Below are 20,803 nucleotides of genomic sequence, written 5' to 3' on the forward strand. Positions count from 1 at the left end.
TCCGTCTTCGTCTGTCCAGTCAGTGCAGAAAAATAGGACGTTAAACTCAGTTTCATTTCATTTCCAACGGTCAAGGGTTCTTTTATATGCACGCATCCCATCCCATCGTAGAGATACTTTCCTTATCAGTTCTGCTGGCGCCACCCCCGAAAAGTGAAAACATAAAATAGCATTGCGTTAAAAAGAAAACTATAGGTCTGTATTAATGTGTTCCGGAGATTTAAGTTAATTCCATTTTATAACCATGCATTTTTAGTGTGAAACTCAATGGGCAGGAAAAGAGAACTAAAGGTACCAAATAATAAGAAAACCGAAAATATAATATTATTTCAAAATGTGTATCGATTGTGTTTGGTTTCTGTATTAATACAGGCAAAAAATGTTTTCGTTTTCTGCCTGAAAATCTAATTTGAAAAATAAACACCCCCCTTACCAGCCTTATAAACCAAAACAAGCTCTTGAGAAAAACAACGGTAATTTATTCAATGATATCTTTATTCTAAAAGCTATGAATATACAAATATAATACAAGCGATATCACCATACATAGAAGAGAAATATAAATAGATGCACAATAAATACAACTGACATTGCATACATATATACAAATGATGAGGTGGGGCGTGATCTGAATTATCTTTTCAAATCAAAAGTAAATATTTAAATTAGAAAAGAACCCTTGATTCCAAGAGTGGGTCTTTGTGTTCCTGGCGATCAAGGGGAGGTAACTCACTTATCGTGATTTTTATTTTTATTTTACTTCGCACAGTTTCGTATACATTAACATTTGCGGTGCACAAGATTCAAAATAGCACTTTAATGAATGTATTTCTTATTCGAGTAGTGTGTATATAAACTATAAAATCAAAATTAAAAGGGCGACTACTCTATGTAATAACAAGAAAAGAGATCAATAAAGACTCTAGTCCAAAAATGCCATATGATTTTAGGAAAATCTTTTGTTGTCAGTTAAACCAATCGAGAACCCATTTTCGTACATCCTGGCTGGTTCTGTTATGTTTTAAAAATTTAAAATGATATTTACGGAACATGATGACGAATTATGTTGATTTAATGTAAGTTTTCAAAAGGAAGTATCTCTTTAGTGCAACTCTCAGCTCCACCTCTAGTGCAGTTTAAGGCGAATTCATCAAATATTTCTCCCCATGCACAATTTCTAGTGCCTACATAATTACCATGTGCGCAAACAAAAAACATATTACAATAAGTTGGATCCGGAACGAAATAAGATAATTGTTCGAATCCTGGAGGAATATTTGAACATCTTTCGTCTCCGTGTAGCTCTGAAAAAAAAAATTAATGAAATGCGATAATAGTATAGAAACTGAAAGCAACCATAGCAACCAAAATGTGAGTAAAGAAAAAATATGAAATGTAATTGATTGGGTCGTGGATGTATTTCCCACGAAAAGTTAATTTAGATATCAGGTACAGAAAGTATTGGATAATTAAAAATCTATATCAAAATTGGAAATTAAAAAGATATACACATACGTGGAGCGTCACAGGCAACATTTGCAGCCCAATCACATTCTCCTGTATCAGGGTTGAATTTCATCTGACCTCGTTCACTACCACACGTCTGTATTCCCATTACAACGCCATCTTGACAAAGAGCAAAACTTGTACAGTTGATACCATTAGTCCCGGTAGGATTGCTACACATCGGGTCAGCTGAAATATCGATATAAATAATTATGCATTTATGAGTATATGGCTGCAAGTCCTATCATTCAGTTGCCATGATGACGGCGTCTACATGCTTGCATTTAACTAAACAGGTCTCCTGTCTATGGAAATACAAATTATACCATGGCACAGTACTAATTTATCCTTTTGTGATCTCGAATAAATCACTTACTTACAACACAGTAAGATGGCTCTTTTTAAAGTGAAGTCACTTTCCATCCAAGTTTAATAAAATAAAACTTTACATCATAGATACAGTCGAATTCGAAGATGGGTCATAAAGTATTGCAAATGTCGGCAAAGTACATTTTCATCCGTTGTAATGCAGCTTGGTGTGTGGATTTCTATCAGATTTTAATGAGATTTGTTATAAAGTTTCCCTGTCCACAGGTGCAACTTGGTATGTTGCTTTATATCCAGAAATCTCAGATGATTTCAAATTTTTAACGCAATATGTGAATTATTCACAACGTTATTGCTCTCAGATTGACATGAAACAATATGTGACCTTGGGCATATGTGTACATATATTCATGAAACTTCGGATGAGTACAACTTTAAATGCAAATCCTATATTATTCCCGGCCTTCAATTGAATCAAAACGTCACATTGATCTTATTTTGAAAAACGTATAATTTGAAAAAAAATCCGCCTGTTCTTTTTTTCAAAAAAAAAAGAAAAAAAGAAACAGAAAAGGGAATTGATGTTTAAAGGAAACATAATTCTTATATGATGAAAGGTGTAAAAGCCATAGAGATCATGGTACAAACTTGTAGTATATCAACAAATAGTGCAGTCTACACACTAAAATTCGGAAATACATTTTGAATTGTATCATGAATACAGAAGATACTGTGCTGAAGGTATAAAAGCCGTATGGAACAAATATCACCTACTGCTTATTTAAGACCATAGCACATTGGTTTCGCTTGAAGAATTTCCCAGTTGACAAAATATCGAAAAGAACAAGAAGGATGTCAAGTAATTTCTGAATAACGACATTCTACAATGGAACATAGCCATGGAAACAACTGATTCTGACTGATGAAAAGTACTTAATATGATAAAACAGTTTGCGATTAACACGGATATATATTGATTGTATAATGAGCAACACAATACAACGGAAGAATCTTGCATACCCGATACTGACGTGTCGTCTATTTTGTAATTTTTAATGAATGTAAATTTCCAAATGCTATAGGACACTCCAGTCTTGCCATCAGTCAATATACTTACCTGAACGAATACATCCCGCCTAATTTATTGTGTTAGCAATGTACAAATTGCGAGTCTCCAGCATGAAAGTGGTAGTTTAGAGTTTTCTTCTTGGAGGTAGTAATAACAGAGGTCCCAAGATGGGTCCTTATGGGACACCATATTGCAAATTGAACGGACTAGATTTATTATCATGCCAACTGCTAACCCCATCAACGTTACAATTCAGAATAACGTTTGTTCCAAACCACCACAACAAACTAGCTGTAGCAATATTAATTCACAAAATAAAGTATGTCCAATTTTGCCATAGGGTAAAATACTGCTACAATTGCATCTATTTACAGATTCTTGTATCCTTCAAACTTTCACATTGTTAGAAAAACGTAATAAGTTGAGGCGGTTTGTTTATTGTAAGCGAAGTTAACGGGAGATAAAAAAGGAAAATGAAATGAAATGGGGTTTAACGTCCTACTGTCTGTTAGATAAACAAGGAATATCACTCGAGAGTAGCTATGCATATAATGGGGCTTAAATGAAATAAACCCATTGTTACTTTTGTTATTATACGAGTATGTTATTTCGTTTCGATGGCAAACGCTTAAATATTTACTTCCGAAGATTAAAGATACATTATGGGAGATTCGATAACGAGTTGGCAGTTCCCACTATAATAGTTAAAAACTAGATAATGTAAAGACAATTTGCTGAAAATTTCATTCAAATTGATCGACTATGAACCGAGAACAAAGCGATTGAATTTCCGCCAAGCCTTGATCATCATTACTAAAGTCAGAACGATAAACAGCATAGTCTCGAGTATCCATTTAATCGTTAAATCGTGAAGGAAAGTTGTGCAGTAAATCAGCTCACGATCCACTAAAGATCGCAGGCTAGCGATGACATTTAGAGTTGATTATGGTCTGGATAATAATTTAGATAACATTTCAGGCCTAAAGAAAGATCTGCAATAGACGGATTTAGCTCTTGCATAATGTCTGTTTAAGCGGAATTCGGTTATACTAATTTTGTTTCATTTTTGGCTTACTGTGCCTACCCAGGAACAATCGATTATATCAACATTGTCATCCGTCAAAACAAATCGACACAAATTATCTAATGAAATCGACAATTTTATTTTTCACCAGGATCAAAGAAATCGAGGTACTTTAAACTATTAGAATTTCTAAATTAATATATATTTAATAAATAGATTGATTAGTGGTTTATTAATAACGACAGATTTTTCTGGCTGGCATAAATATATTACTACTTTACAAAATCACCACAAGATATCATTTAAAAAAAACAATACTTTAACACGGTCACAGATCGAAAATATGAACTGGAAAAGAAAACATGCCACATCTAGATACTTTAGGTTTGACAAACCTTGACCCTGACCTCCCTGGCCTGCACGACCTCCCTGGCCCCCTTGGCCTCCCTGGCCTCCTTGTTGTCTGCCCCAGGAATCTAAAACAGAAATAATACAATTCTATCCTGTTCAAGTGTACTATTGTTCACGGCTTAAAAAAAACCCCACACATTACTTGATTGATGAGGAGATTTTTTCGCATCATTTCACATATTCTAAATAAAAGTTTAAATTTCTTTGAACCATGAAAAATACATCTTTCACTGAAAAAAACAAATGACCTTTACCTTGACCCTGATTCCAGTTACCTGCAACGTAGATAATAAAGTTGAAATATGCTACTTGAAGAAAACTCGATATATAAAGTGACTGTGATAAACTTCAAATTAATACGCGATTGCCATGCAAGATGCGCCCATATTTTGCAAGAGGTGGACAAAGAACAAACTAAACAAAAAAGATTTTGTATACAATCAGGGGCCATAATCCAGGATGTTACGGTCCGACATGCGTCAATATCAAAAGGAGTCGAGATCTTTGGGATATAAGCGTATGATTTAAGTTTCATCAAAATGGGATAAAAATTGTGACCTCTAGATGCTCCACAAGTTAAAAATGTGTTGTTTTTTTGTACAATCATGGGCCATAATACTGAAATTTAACGTGCGATATAAACATATATCTTAGGTTTCACCAAAATCGAATAAAAATTTTGCCTAAAAGTGAGCGGCCATTTTGATGGACAGTTTCGGTACGATTTTCAAGAAATTCAACCCCAACCGTGTTTATGGTGTAACGGTGACATAGTTGAACGGTTTTTAAAATCAGATAAAAATTGTGACCTCTAGAGCGTCCACAAGCTAAAACCGTGATTTTTCGTACAACCTTGGTATGACGTGCTTTTAATTAATTTCCCTAAATGTAGCGGTTACTTTGATTGACAGTTTCGGTCCGATTTTCAAGAAATTCAACCTCAAACGTGTAACGGTGATAGATTAGATAACATGAAATAAAAATTGTGACCACAAGATGCATGCCAATATCGAAAGGAGCCGAGATAATTGGGATATAAACCTATATATTAAGTTACATCAAAATCGGATAAAAAAAATGTGAACTGTAGACGGTTCACAAGCTAAAAACAGAGGCGGATCCAGGGGGGGGGGGGGCGCCCCATTTCCGACAGTGCCCTTTTTTACTGCTGAAAGTGCCTTTTCTCAGACCCAAATATGTCCGTTTCCAACCCGTTGCAGGGATCGCAAATGACTCAAACCATCGACTCAAACACACAATTAGTCTGGTCTAATTAATCCTTCCACTTTCAAACGAATTCTTGTTGTTTAGCTGACGGTGCCCTAAAGTGACTATAGAAAGACATCAGTGATAGCATCTTATCTTGTGGAATCGGCGGCGTATACACTCATGCCCATCCCCGACGTGTGGACAGTACATTAGACCGTTTACTTAGACAAAAATATCCGCCAAATCGCTCTTGGAATGGCTACAGATGCAAGGAAATGACGGATAATTTTCTTGGCCTGCCCCCCCCCCCCCCTCAGCGGCGTGCCCCGTCTCCGCGGTCAGTGCCCTCATTTTGCGGCGCCCCCCCCCCCCATTCAAAATTCCTAGATCCCCCCCTGAAAAACGTGATTTTTCGTACAACCTTGGTATTACGTGCTTTGAATTAATTTGCCTTAATGGCAGCAGTTACATGTACTTTGATGGACAGTTTCGGTCCGATTTTCAAAAAATTCAACTTCAACCGTGTAACGGTGATAGATTAGATAAAATTACTATAATCCACAGAGTTAAGTTCCGATGTGCGCAAATATCGAAAGAAACCGAGATCTGTGGTTTATAAACATACATTTTAAGTTTCATCAAAATTGGATAACCAGCGGCTGTCAGGCAGGATACGCCCACATTTTCGAGAGATGGATAGAGAACAAGCTAAAAAGAAAGTGATTTTTCCTACAATCAAGGGCCATAATTCAGGAACCGAGATCTTTGGGTTATAAACTTACATTTCATGTTTCAAAAAAATCGGATAAAAATTGTGTTCTCAATAGTGTCCACAAGCTTGATATACCATATTTTTACGCTATTTTGTCTGTCAGTTTTGGGCCGATTTTCACGAAATTCGAACTCAGCCGTCCTTAGGGTGTAACGGTGATAAAATAATACGGGTTTTTTTTAATCGGATAAAAATTATGACCTCTATAGGGTCAACAAGCTAAAAACGCGATTTTTCGTACAATCAGGGGCCATAATTCAGGAAGTTATGCGTGAATATCGGAAAGAATCGAGATCTTTGGGTTATAAACTTACATTTCAAGTTTCAACAAAATCGGATAAAAATTGTGACCTCTATAGGGTCCACTACCTTGATATACCATATTTTTTACGCTCTTTGAAAACGAAGGGAGGCCATTTTGTCTGTCAATGTTGGGCCGATTTTCACGAAATTCGAACTCAGCCGCCCTTAGGGTGTAACGGTGATATAATAATACGGTTTTTTAAATCGGATAAAAAATTATGACCTCTATAGGATCCACAAGCTAAAAACGCGATTTTTCGTACAATCAGGGGTCATAATTCAGGAAATTACGGTCCGATATGCGCGAATATCGAAAGGAACCGAGATCTTTGTTTTATAAACTCACAATTCAAGTTTCAACAAAATCGGATAAAAATTGTGACCTCTATTGGGTCCACAAGCTAAAAACATGATTTTCGTACAAACAGGGGCCATAATTCATGAAGTTTCGATCCGATACATGCCAATATCGAAAGCTACCGAAATCTTTTGGAGATAAACCTATATTTCAAGTTTCGTCAAAATCGGATAAGAATTGTGACCTGTATAGTGTCCACAAACAAATTGTGGACGTCCGGAGGCGACGACAATATACGTCCACTTGAATATGTGGGCGTATAAAAATGGTAACCTTTGGAATGTCCACAAGCTAAAAACTTGTTTTTTTGTTCTTACAATCATGGGCCATAATCCGTGAAGTTACGGTCCGATACATACCAATATCGAGAGGAACCGAGATCTTTGGGATATAAACCTATATATCAAGTTACATCAAAATCGGATAAAAATTGTTAACTGTTCCAGCTATCTCAAACGTAAGTACACCAGTAACGGTTTTGACTGTTAGAAAGAGTGAAGATTAATCAACCGTTATACTGAAAGTCTACTGAAGTTTAAAAACTGGTATAAATTGTAGGTTCTTCTCGACTTCTTATGGATTCTTCGGACTCTTATGAGACTGTGCCGGCCGAGTAACTGACATACTGTCCACGAACATCTAAAATACACTTTCTAGAAAACAAAACAAAACATGCCACTTCTAGATACTTTAGGTTTTACAAACCTTGACCCTGACCCTGACTTTGTTGCTGATTCCAACCTGTAAAAATATTGTGGGATCAGATTAATTATTTCCAAATTAATATAAATACGACACATAGTTTAACATGTTAAGATTATTTTTGAAAATAGAGTTTCATAAACGAAACACATGCATGGTACATCTACAGCTTTACACATCTACATGTATGGGATTTGAACAAACCTTGCTGGTCTAGTTCCGAATAAGCCGGGTAATCTGAAATGGATAAATTACAAGATTAACTATTTCGACCATGTAATCCTTGTGTTATAGTGCTTATTTCCAGGAAAATCAGGAAGTAATCTGAGATGTAATAATGTAATGTTTAGGTGATGGGATGTAAAAGGCAAGGTGATCTTGCTTCCTCCAACTTCTGAACACTCCTACCCACAAGACAGTGTATTATCGAAATAACAATAATCATATTTAGGGTTCCATAATTCCCCCCCCCCTCACATACAAGTACACAAGCGTTATGATTATTGGATTACTATAAAGACTGCCTTTTTGATATCAGAACTAGAAATTTTGACCACCGGCACACCCCGTAGAAAATTTACAAATCCAAGAAAATAATTTGCGGAAATTCCTGTATTCCATTTTCCTGAATGACTAATAATAAATATACCAAAGTACAAAGCTTCCTGGCGGCATTAGCTACAATATGTCAGGTACCTTAAAATAAAAATGAAAAAAAAACATGCTTGGCACATCTATGTACAGTGGGGTTTACAAACCTTGGCCTTGACTTGGACCCGAATTCCAAGTGGCTGAAACATAAAATATTTTGCAATTAATCGTTGGTAACTATTGTGAAGAAAATGAAAGATTACCAATATCTCAGTTTTTATAAAAGACATTCTGAAAGTTTAAATGTAAAATGGTATCAGGTGCCGTACAACATAAAAAGCATGCTTGCAACATCTACATGGTAAGGTTTACTGAAACAAATACAATATTTAGTATATAATTGTGGGTTATCATAATGAAGGAAATTACAGATTTCTAAGATTTCTGTCTAATTTCGTGGCCCGGTTTACACAGATCTGTATAAAATTTGTTATGCGTAATATTATCCCATGTTCCTCGTAGAAGGATCGATCAAAATTTCCAATAGTAAACTTAATTAGGGTTAAATGACATTTTATTTGTTTCTACACGTGTTTTACCATAGTCGCCTACAAAACAAAAACGAATCCCAACATGCCACTTCTAGATACATTAGGTTCTACAAACCTCCTTGGAACGTTCTACCAGTATTCCAGCCCCTATTGCCTGAAGCAGAAATAACACAATGTAAAATTGTTTTGTTGTTAATGCCATCGTATATTTTAGACGGGAGTGATCGACTACAGAAGCTAACATGACCCGTGACAACTAAATGGTGTGTTGGTGAGATTCCTGCTACTCCAGATAGATACGATACATTAGGTTCTACAAACCTTCATCTTAGTACCAGAATCCCAGTTCCTAGAGACCGGGCAGATGTAACAGAAGGTCGTTGAATGTGTGTTTCCTGAGACGAGGTGGAACTGTGTCAATTTGTTGTTCTGGCTAGTGCCCGCCTATTATGTACAATGGAATTACTGATATAGTTATTTCGGCCAGTTAGTTCAAATTATACTGGAGCGATCGACAACTCAAACGTATGATAATGCGTTGAGTTGGTGAAGTTGCTGCCACACATGACAAAAGTAATTTCAAGTAGATGGAAGAAAAATTAACACAATACAACTTAACAAAAGAGTCTCACGAAATCATTCCATCAGTATGTCCTAAAATAAATCCATAGCATTTACCAGTGACAGCAAGACTGTTGTGGTTTCTACATTGTATGCTGTATGGTACATGGATCACGGGAATAATACAAATCAAGGATTGGTCCTAACATGTGGTCAAAGACAAATGTCCAGTGGACAAATTCGGCACAATTCGGCTAATAATGAAACCAATATAATGACAGAATTTAAAGACTAAATACCCCGACGTTCTAACCTTAACATCCTTAAAGATATAACCTGGTCAGGTCCAGATCTAGGGGCGTGCGGGTATTCCGAATACGAAACTCGATTGGTATGAACCATTGTTAGCAAAAGAACGGAATGTGATGCTTGATGATTTATTTTACTCATACTACTTATCGCAAAGATCGTCTCCGCGCACCGCTTGTCTGCTTGTCTGCACGATCTCTTGAGTTATCAAGGAATTCTACCCGGGCAGTGGTGCTCCGACCTACTCATATTTTAAACTCCAACTGTCAAGTGGGCTTTTGCATGCATTCCAACGTGTATACGGGACCTCGCGTGTTTATCCCACCCGAACGATTAGACGATGTACCGTGCCACACGCTTTGTCGTGCATCGCTGACACGGAAAAATCACAACGGAATATCGCGATGAACTTTAACGGTCAACACCGAAAGCTAATTCCGGACCTCCTGGGGCCTGTTTCTCGAAATCTTAACTAAAGGTAAAATCCAAATTTTAGTAGATACTTCAATTTTGATTGGCTATAAGCACTAAAATCATTCTAATATTATCCAATCCAATTACTAAAACTTTGATTTTAGTTAAAATTTTGTGAAACAGGCTCCTGGCTCGTGAGCCAACGCCTTACTCACAGTGCTACTGCTGCTCCCGCTACTATCGTCACAAAAATATTAATTGTCAGTCCAAAGAAAACATAAGCACTGTACCACGCCTCGCAATTTCTTCACATAAACCAAATGAACCTGGATTTCAAGCTGAACCTGCTTGGTGTAGGGTGATTTGAGGGCAATTACATAACGGCTTTATGGATAATGACATAGGATTTTCTATCAAAAAAAAAAGCATTCCCCGAAACCAGTCACCGTCTACAGCCCAGATAGTGCTATATTTTGGACCAGAAGTTAGAAGCCGGAGCTAGTCATGGTCAGCCGGACTTTCAACTGTTTCAAAATACTACGTTAGTTGTTCGAACTTGATAGAAAATTATACTCGCATGTTACCCTGGATTCATTGATAATAATGTAACTTACCTTGTCGTTTATTTCTCATGAAAGGGCTTGGGGCAGTTAAAACCGCTATCCATAATCCAATAGAAATGGCCCAAAATAATGCCATTGTTAAAATCTGAAACAAAACAAAGCTACAGTATAATTTACATACGACTGATTACGTAATAACTTGTAATTATTGATGTATCGTGTGGCTGAAAAGTTCCAGAAATACTAACTCAAGTGTCCACCACAATTCATTGAAAAAATTATCCATTATCAGTTTATAATGCCGGTGCCATTATACCCCCAAACACCCTACCTGCGGTCCGCCAAAACGTAGGGTTTGAAAATAAATGTTAGAAGAATATTCAAAAAGGAAATAGAAGGATAGATTGTTCCGAAATTCACCTTGTAAGCTGCTACTAGTCCAAACTGAACTCCTGAGTGGCTATTTGTTCTAAGTTTAGGGCAAGTTAGACCATATCACACACGAATGACAAAGAACCGACGTTTTACTGGCCAATGTAAAACAAATATGGTCTATTTGTTGGATAATAATGTGCCCATCAATCATCGACTTTTCAAAAAGAAAACAAAACATGATTTTCTATTTTCAGAAACTAAGTTTTGCTTATTGAAAAAACCTTTTTGCCATTAATCACAGACAGTTAATTAATGCAAAGTTTTTTTTTAACCTTTGTCTTTATACACCTGATATTATACATATAGTTTAAGAGTTTAAGTTGTTATTAAAATACCATTTGTCACTATTTTAATTCTAGCAATGTCTGCTACATGGAATTCGGCGTCATTACAACACATGCAGTAGAGGATGTCGACGGGCCTAACGTCCAATTTTGAGCATGACTTTTGTTACAAAACCGCCCTTTAAATGCTTAATAAAAAAAAGCAGTTCTAAACATTTCACGTGTAGATTTCCTCAGCATGTAAACCTGATATCCCGCCAAATCCCAAATTTATACATTAACACAATTAAACATTATTTCGAAAATTTATAACGCAAAACAAAAATTACTCTGCAACGTATTGAATCATATGTGTCCGAGCTTTTCCTATTATTATTTCGAAAATTTATAACGCAAAACAAAAATTAATCTGCATAGCACTGAATCATATGTATCCGAGCTTTTCCTATGGTTTAATCTTCCGTGAAAATCTTTCCGAATCGTTAGAAGAATCTAAAAAAATAAAACGGGACATACAGCGAAGTACCGAATATAATATTGTATCTTTGAAGTTGCAGGAATAGTCTAAAACCTGGATAAGTAAACAAAATGGTGGTTAGACCTACCTGCTCTTTAGACTGTTCGTATGATCTCCTGGTAAATATAAAGACAATATTTAACTTTACCTTTTATATACCACAGATATATACCAGCTCGCGCAAGGCACGTGAATTGTAGTCTCACGACCAAATATTTGCACGGCGATTAAAAGTAAAACGTGAAGACAGACTGGATGGTTATTAATCGTTTGTAAAAGCCATCTTCTAATTTACACTGAAAGTTATTTAAAAAGTGAATCGGTAACACTACTCTCCTAACACCCCAGTAGAGAGTGTGGAGAGCCACTGTGACATATAGCCTTTAACTTTGATTCATATACCGCTGAAATTAGGACTCACTTTGAAAGGTCAAACTTCAGAATTTGACCAAACCTCCAGTAATTGAAAAATAAAAGCACGTAATTTGAAAGCATCTCAACAATTTTCACCGGTTTTTTTTTGCTAGAGTATTACACTTTGAATCGGATAACAGTTCAGTGTTGAGTTTATAGATATGTAGTTCTGTGAAGGTATTTAAGGAGAGAGAGAAATTGGATTTAACGTCCACTCGACACAAACTAGGTCATTTCGGGACTAACATATGATTCAATTTTATTTCCATAATTCGCTTGCGCGTAGGAGTCTTTAGCTGTGGGAGGAAACCGGGGGACCCGGAGAAAAACCACGAGGTTCAACCCTACTCCTTGTCACGTACAACCGGGGAATCGAAACCCCGCCAGTTGACTCAATGACAGACCGTATGATACAGCGCGCGCGTCCTAACCATTCGCCCCCCCCCCCTATTTGGTTTAAGGAGCCATGTTGATAATTATAGTGATTAATTTAATATAAAGATAATTGCTATCTTCAATAATTTATTCGGGAAATAAATGTTGAGTGTTCCATTTTAGATCAATGTTTCATAGAAACATTAGGGTCGATCAAATGAAAAAAAAATTGATTATCTCGTAGTTATGGTTGGCCCAAATGGTCTTCCGCAGTAAAGCCATTTTTGTGGAAATAAATATACTGCCCTGGACAGTTTGTCGAATATTCATATACGACGTCTGTGTTTGAGCTATAAAAAAACAGAATGAAGCTATGGCAATTCTGTTTATCATCGATCCAGTAATATAAGTGTTTGAAATGAGGAAGCATATACGCAATCACAACATGCTGCACCTCAGGCATTATGCTCTGTTATATGGAAGAGTATCGCTGCCAATATTAAATGCTCTGCTAAAATGTCTTTTCTATTGATTACGTGTAAAAAGTACAATGTACAAAGTGTTAATACCTGTAATGATAAAATCAAATTACCTCTAAGACCAAAGTTAAATGCACAAGTAAAACGTCAAATGTTAAACATACATTATGCAAGAGCTAAATCTGATTATTACAAGTCTTTATTTAGGCTTCAGATGTCATAGAAATTATAAATTAGATCTTTATTTACACAACAAGCACAAAATCAACTCTGTAGACCCACAGATGGCTTGGATTCGGCTTGGATTTAAACAGGACTTCGTTGATTGATTAAATTTTTAAATGGCGTCGTAAGCGGAGATAAACCGTTACGTTGACGTCATACTCCCGGAAATAATTTTAGATCGAGGCTAAATGATAGATTGTACGAAGCGAGACCGCTGTTGAGCGAGGCCGCGTGTCAGTCAATTTGATTGAAAGTTCGATATACATGTATACGGCATTGATATTATGTTTAGTTGTTGTTAAAATGAGAGATTGGATGTCGGTATTACAGGCTACGCTCTTTTGTCACTTGCGTTTACAGAAAAATTATAGAAATTGATAAACATCGTAGCTAACATTACCCCAGTTGAATTGCAGCTCCATTGGAACACTGTTCGGGAGTTACGCAGGCCTACCAGTTACAGTACAAGAGTACACGCAAGCTAACAAGAAGTCGGCTATAATTATGCCTCATTGATTTGGTCCATTCTTATCTATATATTAAAAGTCTTATTTTTAATTTGTAGTAAAAATAAATGTGATACGAATTGAATTGCAACCCCGTATCAAACCACAGCCATTGAAAACGTTACTTGATAATCGAGATTATGTAGGTGGAGTTAACCCCGTCAATCAAACGATCGTCTATTCTCGGAGACGGTGAAGAGAGAATTGACTCCCATTTCTAGTCAAAAATTACAATAGTGATAACTTTGTTCAGAATAAAGTAATTTGACTGAAATTTTCAATATATTCTTCTTTCATCATCTATTTTTGAACTGTTATAGCAAGAATGGCCAACTCTCCCTTAAAATCTATCATAATGTATCTTTAAGTGTCAAATGTGCATGGGCGTGGATTTGGGGGGGGGGGGGGGCGAATAGGTCTCTGTCCCCCCCCCCCCACCATGATTTTGATCGCCAGGACAGATTTTCAGGTTTATATCCACATGATGGTGAGATTGTTTCTACGTATCTGGAACCGAATCGGGACTGGAACAAGAATTGCCATTCTTCAAGCGCCAGTTTTCGGCCAAATCTATTTCACTTGTGTACGAAGCGTTCCTCATTATGTCACCTGAAGTGAGGCAGATGCTCCCTTCTGTCGAAGCTCTTCTCATCCCACACTGTTGAACCCTGCTAGTTTCTGCTCAGCCGAGCGATCCTTCAGCACTCTGCTCCATATCAAAACTTGGCTACGCAACTCCATGACGCAAAACCGACTGAACCACTTGATGGCGTGTGCGGTGCATGTCGCCAAGAGAACAGTCCTGATCGTAGAACGAACGTCTTTGGACGATTCACTTAACTTCATGAACAATTAATATTTTTATGCAGCTTTGATGTAGGTAGTCAATTTTTCCATATTGTCATCATATTACCCCTAGTTGCAGCCTTCATCGAAATAACACTGGTACAGTAAACTGTTCGTAGGTTCCAGGGTTCATCCGTCACCCCCAAAAGTTATGACAAATCCACGCCCTTGCAAATGTGTTATTGGTAAATGCTGTTTTGACGTGTCTACTTTTGACATTTCAATCATCACATTTTACATTAGCGTTCTGTCGTATCTCATTTTTCCTTTACGCTTTCTACATAACATCTTACGCAGAGCACCAAGTTTGATATGCAAATGTAGGATATCACGTGCCTTAACATATACGGAAACGAGGCCGAGATCAACCTGGATATTTGCAGTTGTAATTGAATTTTACGATTTTGTCAGTGGTAATTATAACTGATAAAAGTAGGCCTAGTGATATCGTAAATGTTCATTTAAACAATTTTAATCAAAATCTAGACGCGAGATCGAGGTCATGTAATCTGTATTGGACAGTTTGAGTTTGGACAAATGCGTGTAGGCCTACTTTCAACATGTTATACCTTGTGTAAATAATATATATGTTCAGTCACTAAAAGTAGACTAGAAATGGTTCCACTACTGATGTCTCCCGCCTTACACAGTCCAACGATACATCGATGACCAGATATAGGCTAAAACTTAACGATGACAAATCCGAATTTGTTGTCATATTATCAAAATCACAATCCAGTAAATTGATTAAAGTGGGTTCCATTCAGATCGGTGATTGCTCTATATCTCCCAAGAAGCAGGCTAAAAATCTGGGCTATGTTACCGATTAATTTATGTCCCCAGTTCCCCAAATCAATAGTAACATACGAAAAATGAATCATCAAATGAGAGCTATTTCGAGAATACGCTCTAATCTTAATACTGGTGCTTGCCAGAGTGTTGTTCGAGCATTAGTAACATCGCACATGGACTATGCAAATTCTCTTCTATTAGGAGCACCAGAAACAGCTTTAAACAGGCTACAAATAGCGCAAAACAATGCTGCACGTCCCATAACTAAAACACGAAAATTTGATCATATATCAGCTAAGTTACAGAAACACCATTGGCTTCCAGTTCGAGCGAGGGTTCAATTTAAAGCTCTTGTGAATGTGTTTAAATCAATTTATTCTGACACCGCACCCAGTTATTTAAAAGAACTCTTTGATTTCTATACACCCCGGCGATCCAACCTTCGTTCTTCAAGTGATCGTAGCATATTGAGGATCCCCAAATATAATAAGCGCTCTGGTGAATATGCTTTCTCCGTCAAAGCAGCTAAAATGTGGAATGATCTTCCAAAAACTCTTCGAGAGTCCTCTTTCACCCAGAGCTTTAAGACTAACTTAAAGACATACTTATTTCAATGTTTTTGAACTCTTTTGTTGTGAATGCGCTTAGAAACACTCATGTGTAATGAAGCGCTATAAATCGAACAATAATAATAATAATAATTTAATTGTAGCTAAAGCTAGACCTGCTTTAAGGACAATGTTTCCAGCGTTCGTTTCGTTCTATTCGTGAGAATACACATTCTTAAATTTAGATTAACCCATCATGGCAGCGCCCAGTTCAAGGTTAAAATCCCTGATTTTGAGACTTTAACTGCCAAAGAATTGATCAAGTCAAGTTCTTAATACGTATTTAATCTATATAGATAAGCTGTTGATCAGGAAAATAAAATGTCATTGCAATTTTACAAAGGTGGTCAAGTAAAGAGATGAAACGTAAAGAGAAAACGTGTCAGTCTTCATCAACTTCAGTCTTGCGTAGCATTGTCTATGTGTAGCCATAGATAGATCGTATATTCTAGCACAGTTCTATGATGTAGCCTATTCTTTTTTTATTCATCATATTCAGCGACGAGTAAAGTACAACCCCCCCCCCCTTCCACTCTTCTAGCACTTATTCTAATTGAAAATTATGATTCTAACGATTTGTTTACCCGTTGGAAACTGTAAACTTTTCGTTTATTCCCGATGGTGAAGTAAAGAAAATGCCGCACACACATTAAATTAAAGGGACACGTAAAGGCTGACTCCTTTGTATCGGTTGGTGTAATATAATTTCCGTTGTAATTTCTAAAGTTACTCATAGTCAATTTAGTGATAATTTACAAGATAAATAATATTGTGGTAACACTATATTAAATAGCAGCAGTAGGCCTACAAGTTATGTAAGCAAAAGATATTGACCTTTATTCAACATGAAATTTACTCCACCACCTTGTTTGTAGAGATTCAACATTGACAGTAGTTGTCCGCAATCCCTCAAGTGATATTCACAGACTTTAAACTCTGTTTAGCATTGGGGGGTTGGATGGCTGAATTGTTAGCGTGCGCGCGCGGTATCATAAAGTCTGTCATTGAGTCGACTGGCGTGGTTTCGAATCCCCGGTTGTACGTGGCAAGGAGTAGGGTCGCCTGTCCAACCTCGTGGATTTTCTCCGGGTCCTCCGGTTTCCTCCCACTGCTAAAGACCCCTACGCGCAAGCGAATTATGTAAATAAAATTAAACCATATGTTAGTCCCGAAATGACATAGTTTGTGTCGAGTGGACGTTAAACCCCATTTCTCTCTCTCTCTCTGTTTAGCATTAGATTATATTTTTCACACATCTTATATCAACTTTCAGAATTTAGCATCAATTTTGAAGGAGCTATACAGTCAAGATGACCAACTTTTCTCAGGCTATACAACAAAAGGCCTACCAGTCTACGAGCAGTGCTATTCCTGAAGGTGCTATTCGCATGACCCGGGATGAAATTCTAGAATACAACAAGGACAGAGTATCAAATTGGTCTCCTCACTATGAAATGTAAGCTATGTCTATTTTAATTCTGTGAAAAAAAGGGGCCTTGTTATAATGATCAAAAAGAAATAAGCATAGAATTGCAATTTCCTGAAATAAAAATTTGGTATGGTGAATTGTTTTGAGGAATTTATGCCCAATCTATTGCTCCATTCCAAATGACTTAGATACATTGATGCATATGGTAATTATTGGTGTCAAATTTCATGCATGGAGTAGGGGGTGTGCTTACTCTCATTTGTTGGAAAGTTCAGATTGCAAAGCAGCTGATTAAGATTTGTATGTTTTAACCCAAAAGGGTTCTTTTATACAGTATAAAATTACAAATTAAAACACAAATTAGCAGTAATGACAAGCATTAATTGTGCAGTCAAGGCCTTGAAATTTACCCATTGTCAGTTCAGTTTTCCATATATTAATTTGACTGAAACTTGGTATGTACCCCTTGTCAGTTTATTTTTTTCTGATTTTCTTGCAGTGATTTGACCAAAACTTGGTATGTACGGTACATGTTGTGCATTGTGGGGTAGTACATGTTTGAATTACATTCAATTTGACTTTATATTTACTGGATTATCTTTTAATATATGAAAGCAATACCGTTAATTTTGGATTTTGATGACTTATTCTTCAAATATTTATAAATGTTTTTTTTTTTTATTTATGCTTGTTTTATACAGGTGGCCGTTTGGAATTGGTCAGGGAATTCTGGGAGGAATAGCAGTTCTAGGTTGCTTATCTATCAATTCTCACTACAGAAAGAAGTTCTATTTGGGCAACATGGGCAGATTCAATACATTTGCACCCACTGTGATAATTCCTACGTGCACCATGATGGTGGCTCATGAAATGTTTGTGAAAAACAAAATTTTAGCTGCAGACTTCAGCTGCCCTGTTTGTGAAGAAATTAAATCAGGTGTTATACAGGCTTTTGTTGGAACTGTTTATCCTTTAGTGTTGGGGACATTCAGTACAATAATTGTTGCTCGATCACTTAAAATATTTACGGTTCCTTCATTAGCACAGAAAAAAGACTTTAATTCCTTATTACGCAAAATTTCACCCAAATCTTCTTTTTTGGTCATTGCCATGGCAAACTTTGGTGCAGGAATGTTTGTCTGTGGACAGCAAATATCAGCATTAAATAAGACTATGTTAACCGATCGGCAAGATTTTGAAAGTGAGGGCTTTACCAACAGTTAATGCAACCAGCAAACTTTGTCGTAACTGTAATTGTTTTGAACACATTTTATATCATAATTTTCGACTTCCCTAGTAAACCAGGATTTCTCTAATTGGGATATTGTGTGCTGTGAAAGTGAAATTATTTCAAGATACACTAGACAAATTATATTTATGTTTTTGTTAAAGATTAAAATAATACAGGGGCTAGAATAAAAAATTTGAATTAGATAAATGGTACTTTTGTGAAGTATTAATGACAGTGTTGAATATTCATAGCAACTAACTTAAACATACATTATGCAACCCTTAAATATGCCTATTGCAAGTCTTTATTTAGGCTTCAGATGTTACAGAAGTTATTAATTAGACCTCTATTTACACGACAAGCTTAAAATCAACTCTGTAGACACACGGATGGCTTGGATACAGTTTGGATTTAAACAGCCTCGTCCATTTAAAATTAAATCAATAAATGGCGGACCAAGCTAACGTTTATCGTTACTCGCTGATGTCACAACCAGAAACTGGTGATGAAAAGCCTGCCAAGATAGGCTACCATAGCCATTGAGCATGTTAATTGATAATTAAAAATATGTGGATGGAGTTATCGTTTGTCAATCAAACGATCGCCAATTCTCATAGACGGTGAAGACACAATTGATCAATTTCTAGTCCAAACTTCTAACAGTGACAATTCCGTTCATAACAAAGTAATTTGACTGAAATTTTCAACATTATCTTTTTTTATCATCTATTTTTGAATTATTATAGCAAGAATGGCCAATTCTATAAAACTCTTAACTAATGTATCTTTAATACTTTCAGTAAGAAATTTTGGTAGAGAATCTTGTGGATTTAAATTTCTGGGACAACAATTTTGATATGATAAACAACATATTATTTTATGTATTGTGTAATAGTTAAAGAAATCATAAATGTTCTCAGTAGATATTATGTTTTATTTTTATATTATACTACATTCATGTCGGGGGTTATTCTGGATCTATATTGACATTGTAAATATGAGCCCAAATTACAGTATTGGGGGTAGGGGCAATATTCCAGAATAAGGGTTTATTGAGCTTTCTTTGTGAATCAATTCATATCGTTTCCCTAACAATTCTGAAGTTCATATGGATTGTCAAGAGAGAGATTGAGAGAAATGAGGTTTAACTCCACTTGACACAAACTAGGTCATTTTGAGACTAACACATGGTTCAATTTTATTTCAATAATTCGCTTGTGGGTAGGGGTCTTTAGCAGTGGGAGGCAACCGGAGGACCCAGAAAAAAAACATGAGGTTGGACAGGCGACCCTACTAATTACCACGTACAACTGGGGATTCGAAACCATGCTCGTTGACTCAATGACAGTTGTTATGATACAGCGCGCACATGCTAACCATTCGGCCATCCAACTCCCCGGATTGTCAAAAAATAGTTTCTACCTCAGATCCCCGGCACAGCAAAACATCCTTGCTTTAATAGCCATAACAAGGCTGGTGTAAATAACCCCTGGTAGTGTTCTCTTATTTTCATAAAAGGAAATCTGATTAGATGAACACTTAATGTGAGCAAATGGGTTATTGGGATATTAGTTTGTTCGACAAGGAATAAAATGATAAAATGAACCACTAATTGTCCCAGTCTATAGATCTTCCCTTAATTGAGTCAAAGCCGTACCATTAAACACCAACCCTTTTTTTAATCATGGCTTGTGGAGAAATCAAACAATTTGCTAATTGGACAGCAATGTTGGTAGAGTTCATTTAATCTGGATACAAATACAAATAAGAGCTACCCTTGCACCATGCATATGCCCACACCAGGGTAAACTTTTATTGTCCCCCGTCTTTCGAAGAAAGCAGAGGACTATTAAAATGGGTTTGTCCGTCCATCTCACGTTTTGGGACACAATAACTCTCTTTCTAATTGAGCTAGAATGTTCAAACTTGGTTTAGATGTTTATTAGGTCATGATCAATGCCTTGATGGATTGCTTAGGGTAAGCAGAGATAA

General features: G+C 36.4%; 2 long non-coding RNA genes across 14 annotated transcripts; one reads left to right on the forward strand and one right to left on the reverse strand.

Annotated features, from left to right (window-relative positions):
• Positions 1-477: 477 nt before the first annotated feature.
• Positions 478-12,148, reverse strand: LOC126829353 (uncharacterized). Of its 6 annotated transcripts, XR_007683385.1 has the most exons (10): positions 11,995-12,148; positions 10,722-10,815; positions 8,939-8,977; positions 8,440-8,472; positions 7,886-7,918; positions 7,685-7,720; positions 4,592-4,612; positions 4,322-4,402; positions 1,516-1,695; positions 478-1,304 (listed from the first exon to the last, which is right to left on the reverse strand). It is a non-coding gene; the product is annotated as an uncharacterized LOC126829353 (long non-coding RNA). The 6 variants fall into 6 exon arrangements; XR_007683368.1 differs by lacking the exon at positions 4,592-4,612; XR_007683422.2 differs by lacking the exons at positions 4,592-4,612; positions 11,995-12,148 and adding an exon at positions 11,906-11,930.
• A 4,163-nt stretch (positions 12,149-16,311) lies between these two features.
• On the forward strand, positions 16,312-18,592 carry LOC126823118 (uncharacterized). Of its 8 annotated transcripts, none has more exons than XR_007681078.2 (3): positions 16,312-16,367; positions 17,425-17,607; positions 18,282-18,592. It is a non-coding gene; the product is annotated as an uncharacterized LOC126823118 (long non-coding RNA). The 8 variants fall into 8 exon arrangements; XR_007681079.2 differs by having other exon boundaries at positions 16,338-16,414; XR_007681080.2 differs by lacking the exon at positions 16,312-16,367 and adding an exon at positions 16,403-16,532.
• The last annotated feature ends 2,211 nt before the right edge of the window (positions 18,593-20,803 follow it).

Source organism: Patella vulgata, chromosome 1 (assembly GCF_932274485.2).
Source record: "Patella vulgata chromosome 1, xgPatVulg1.2, whole genome shotgun sequence".
Lineage (NCBI taxonomy): Eukaryota > Metazoa > Mollusca > Gastropoda > Patellidae > Patella > Patella vulgata.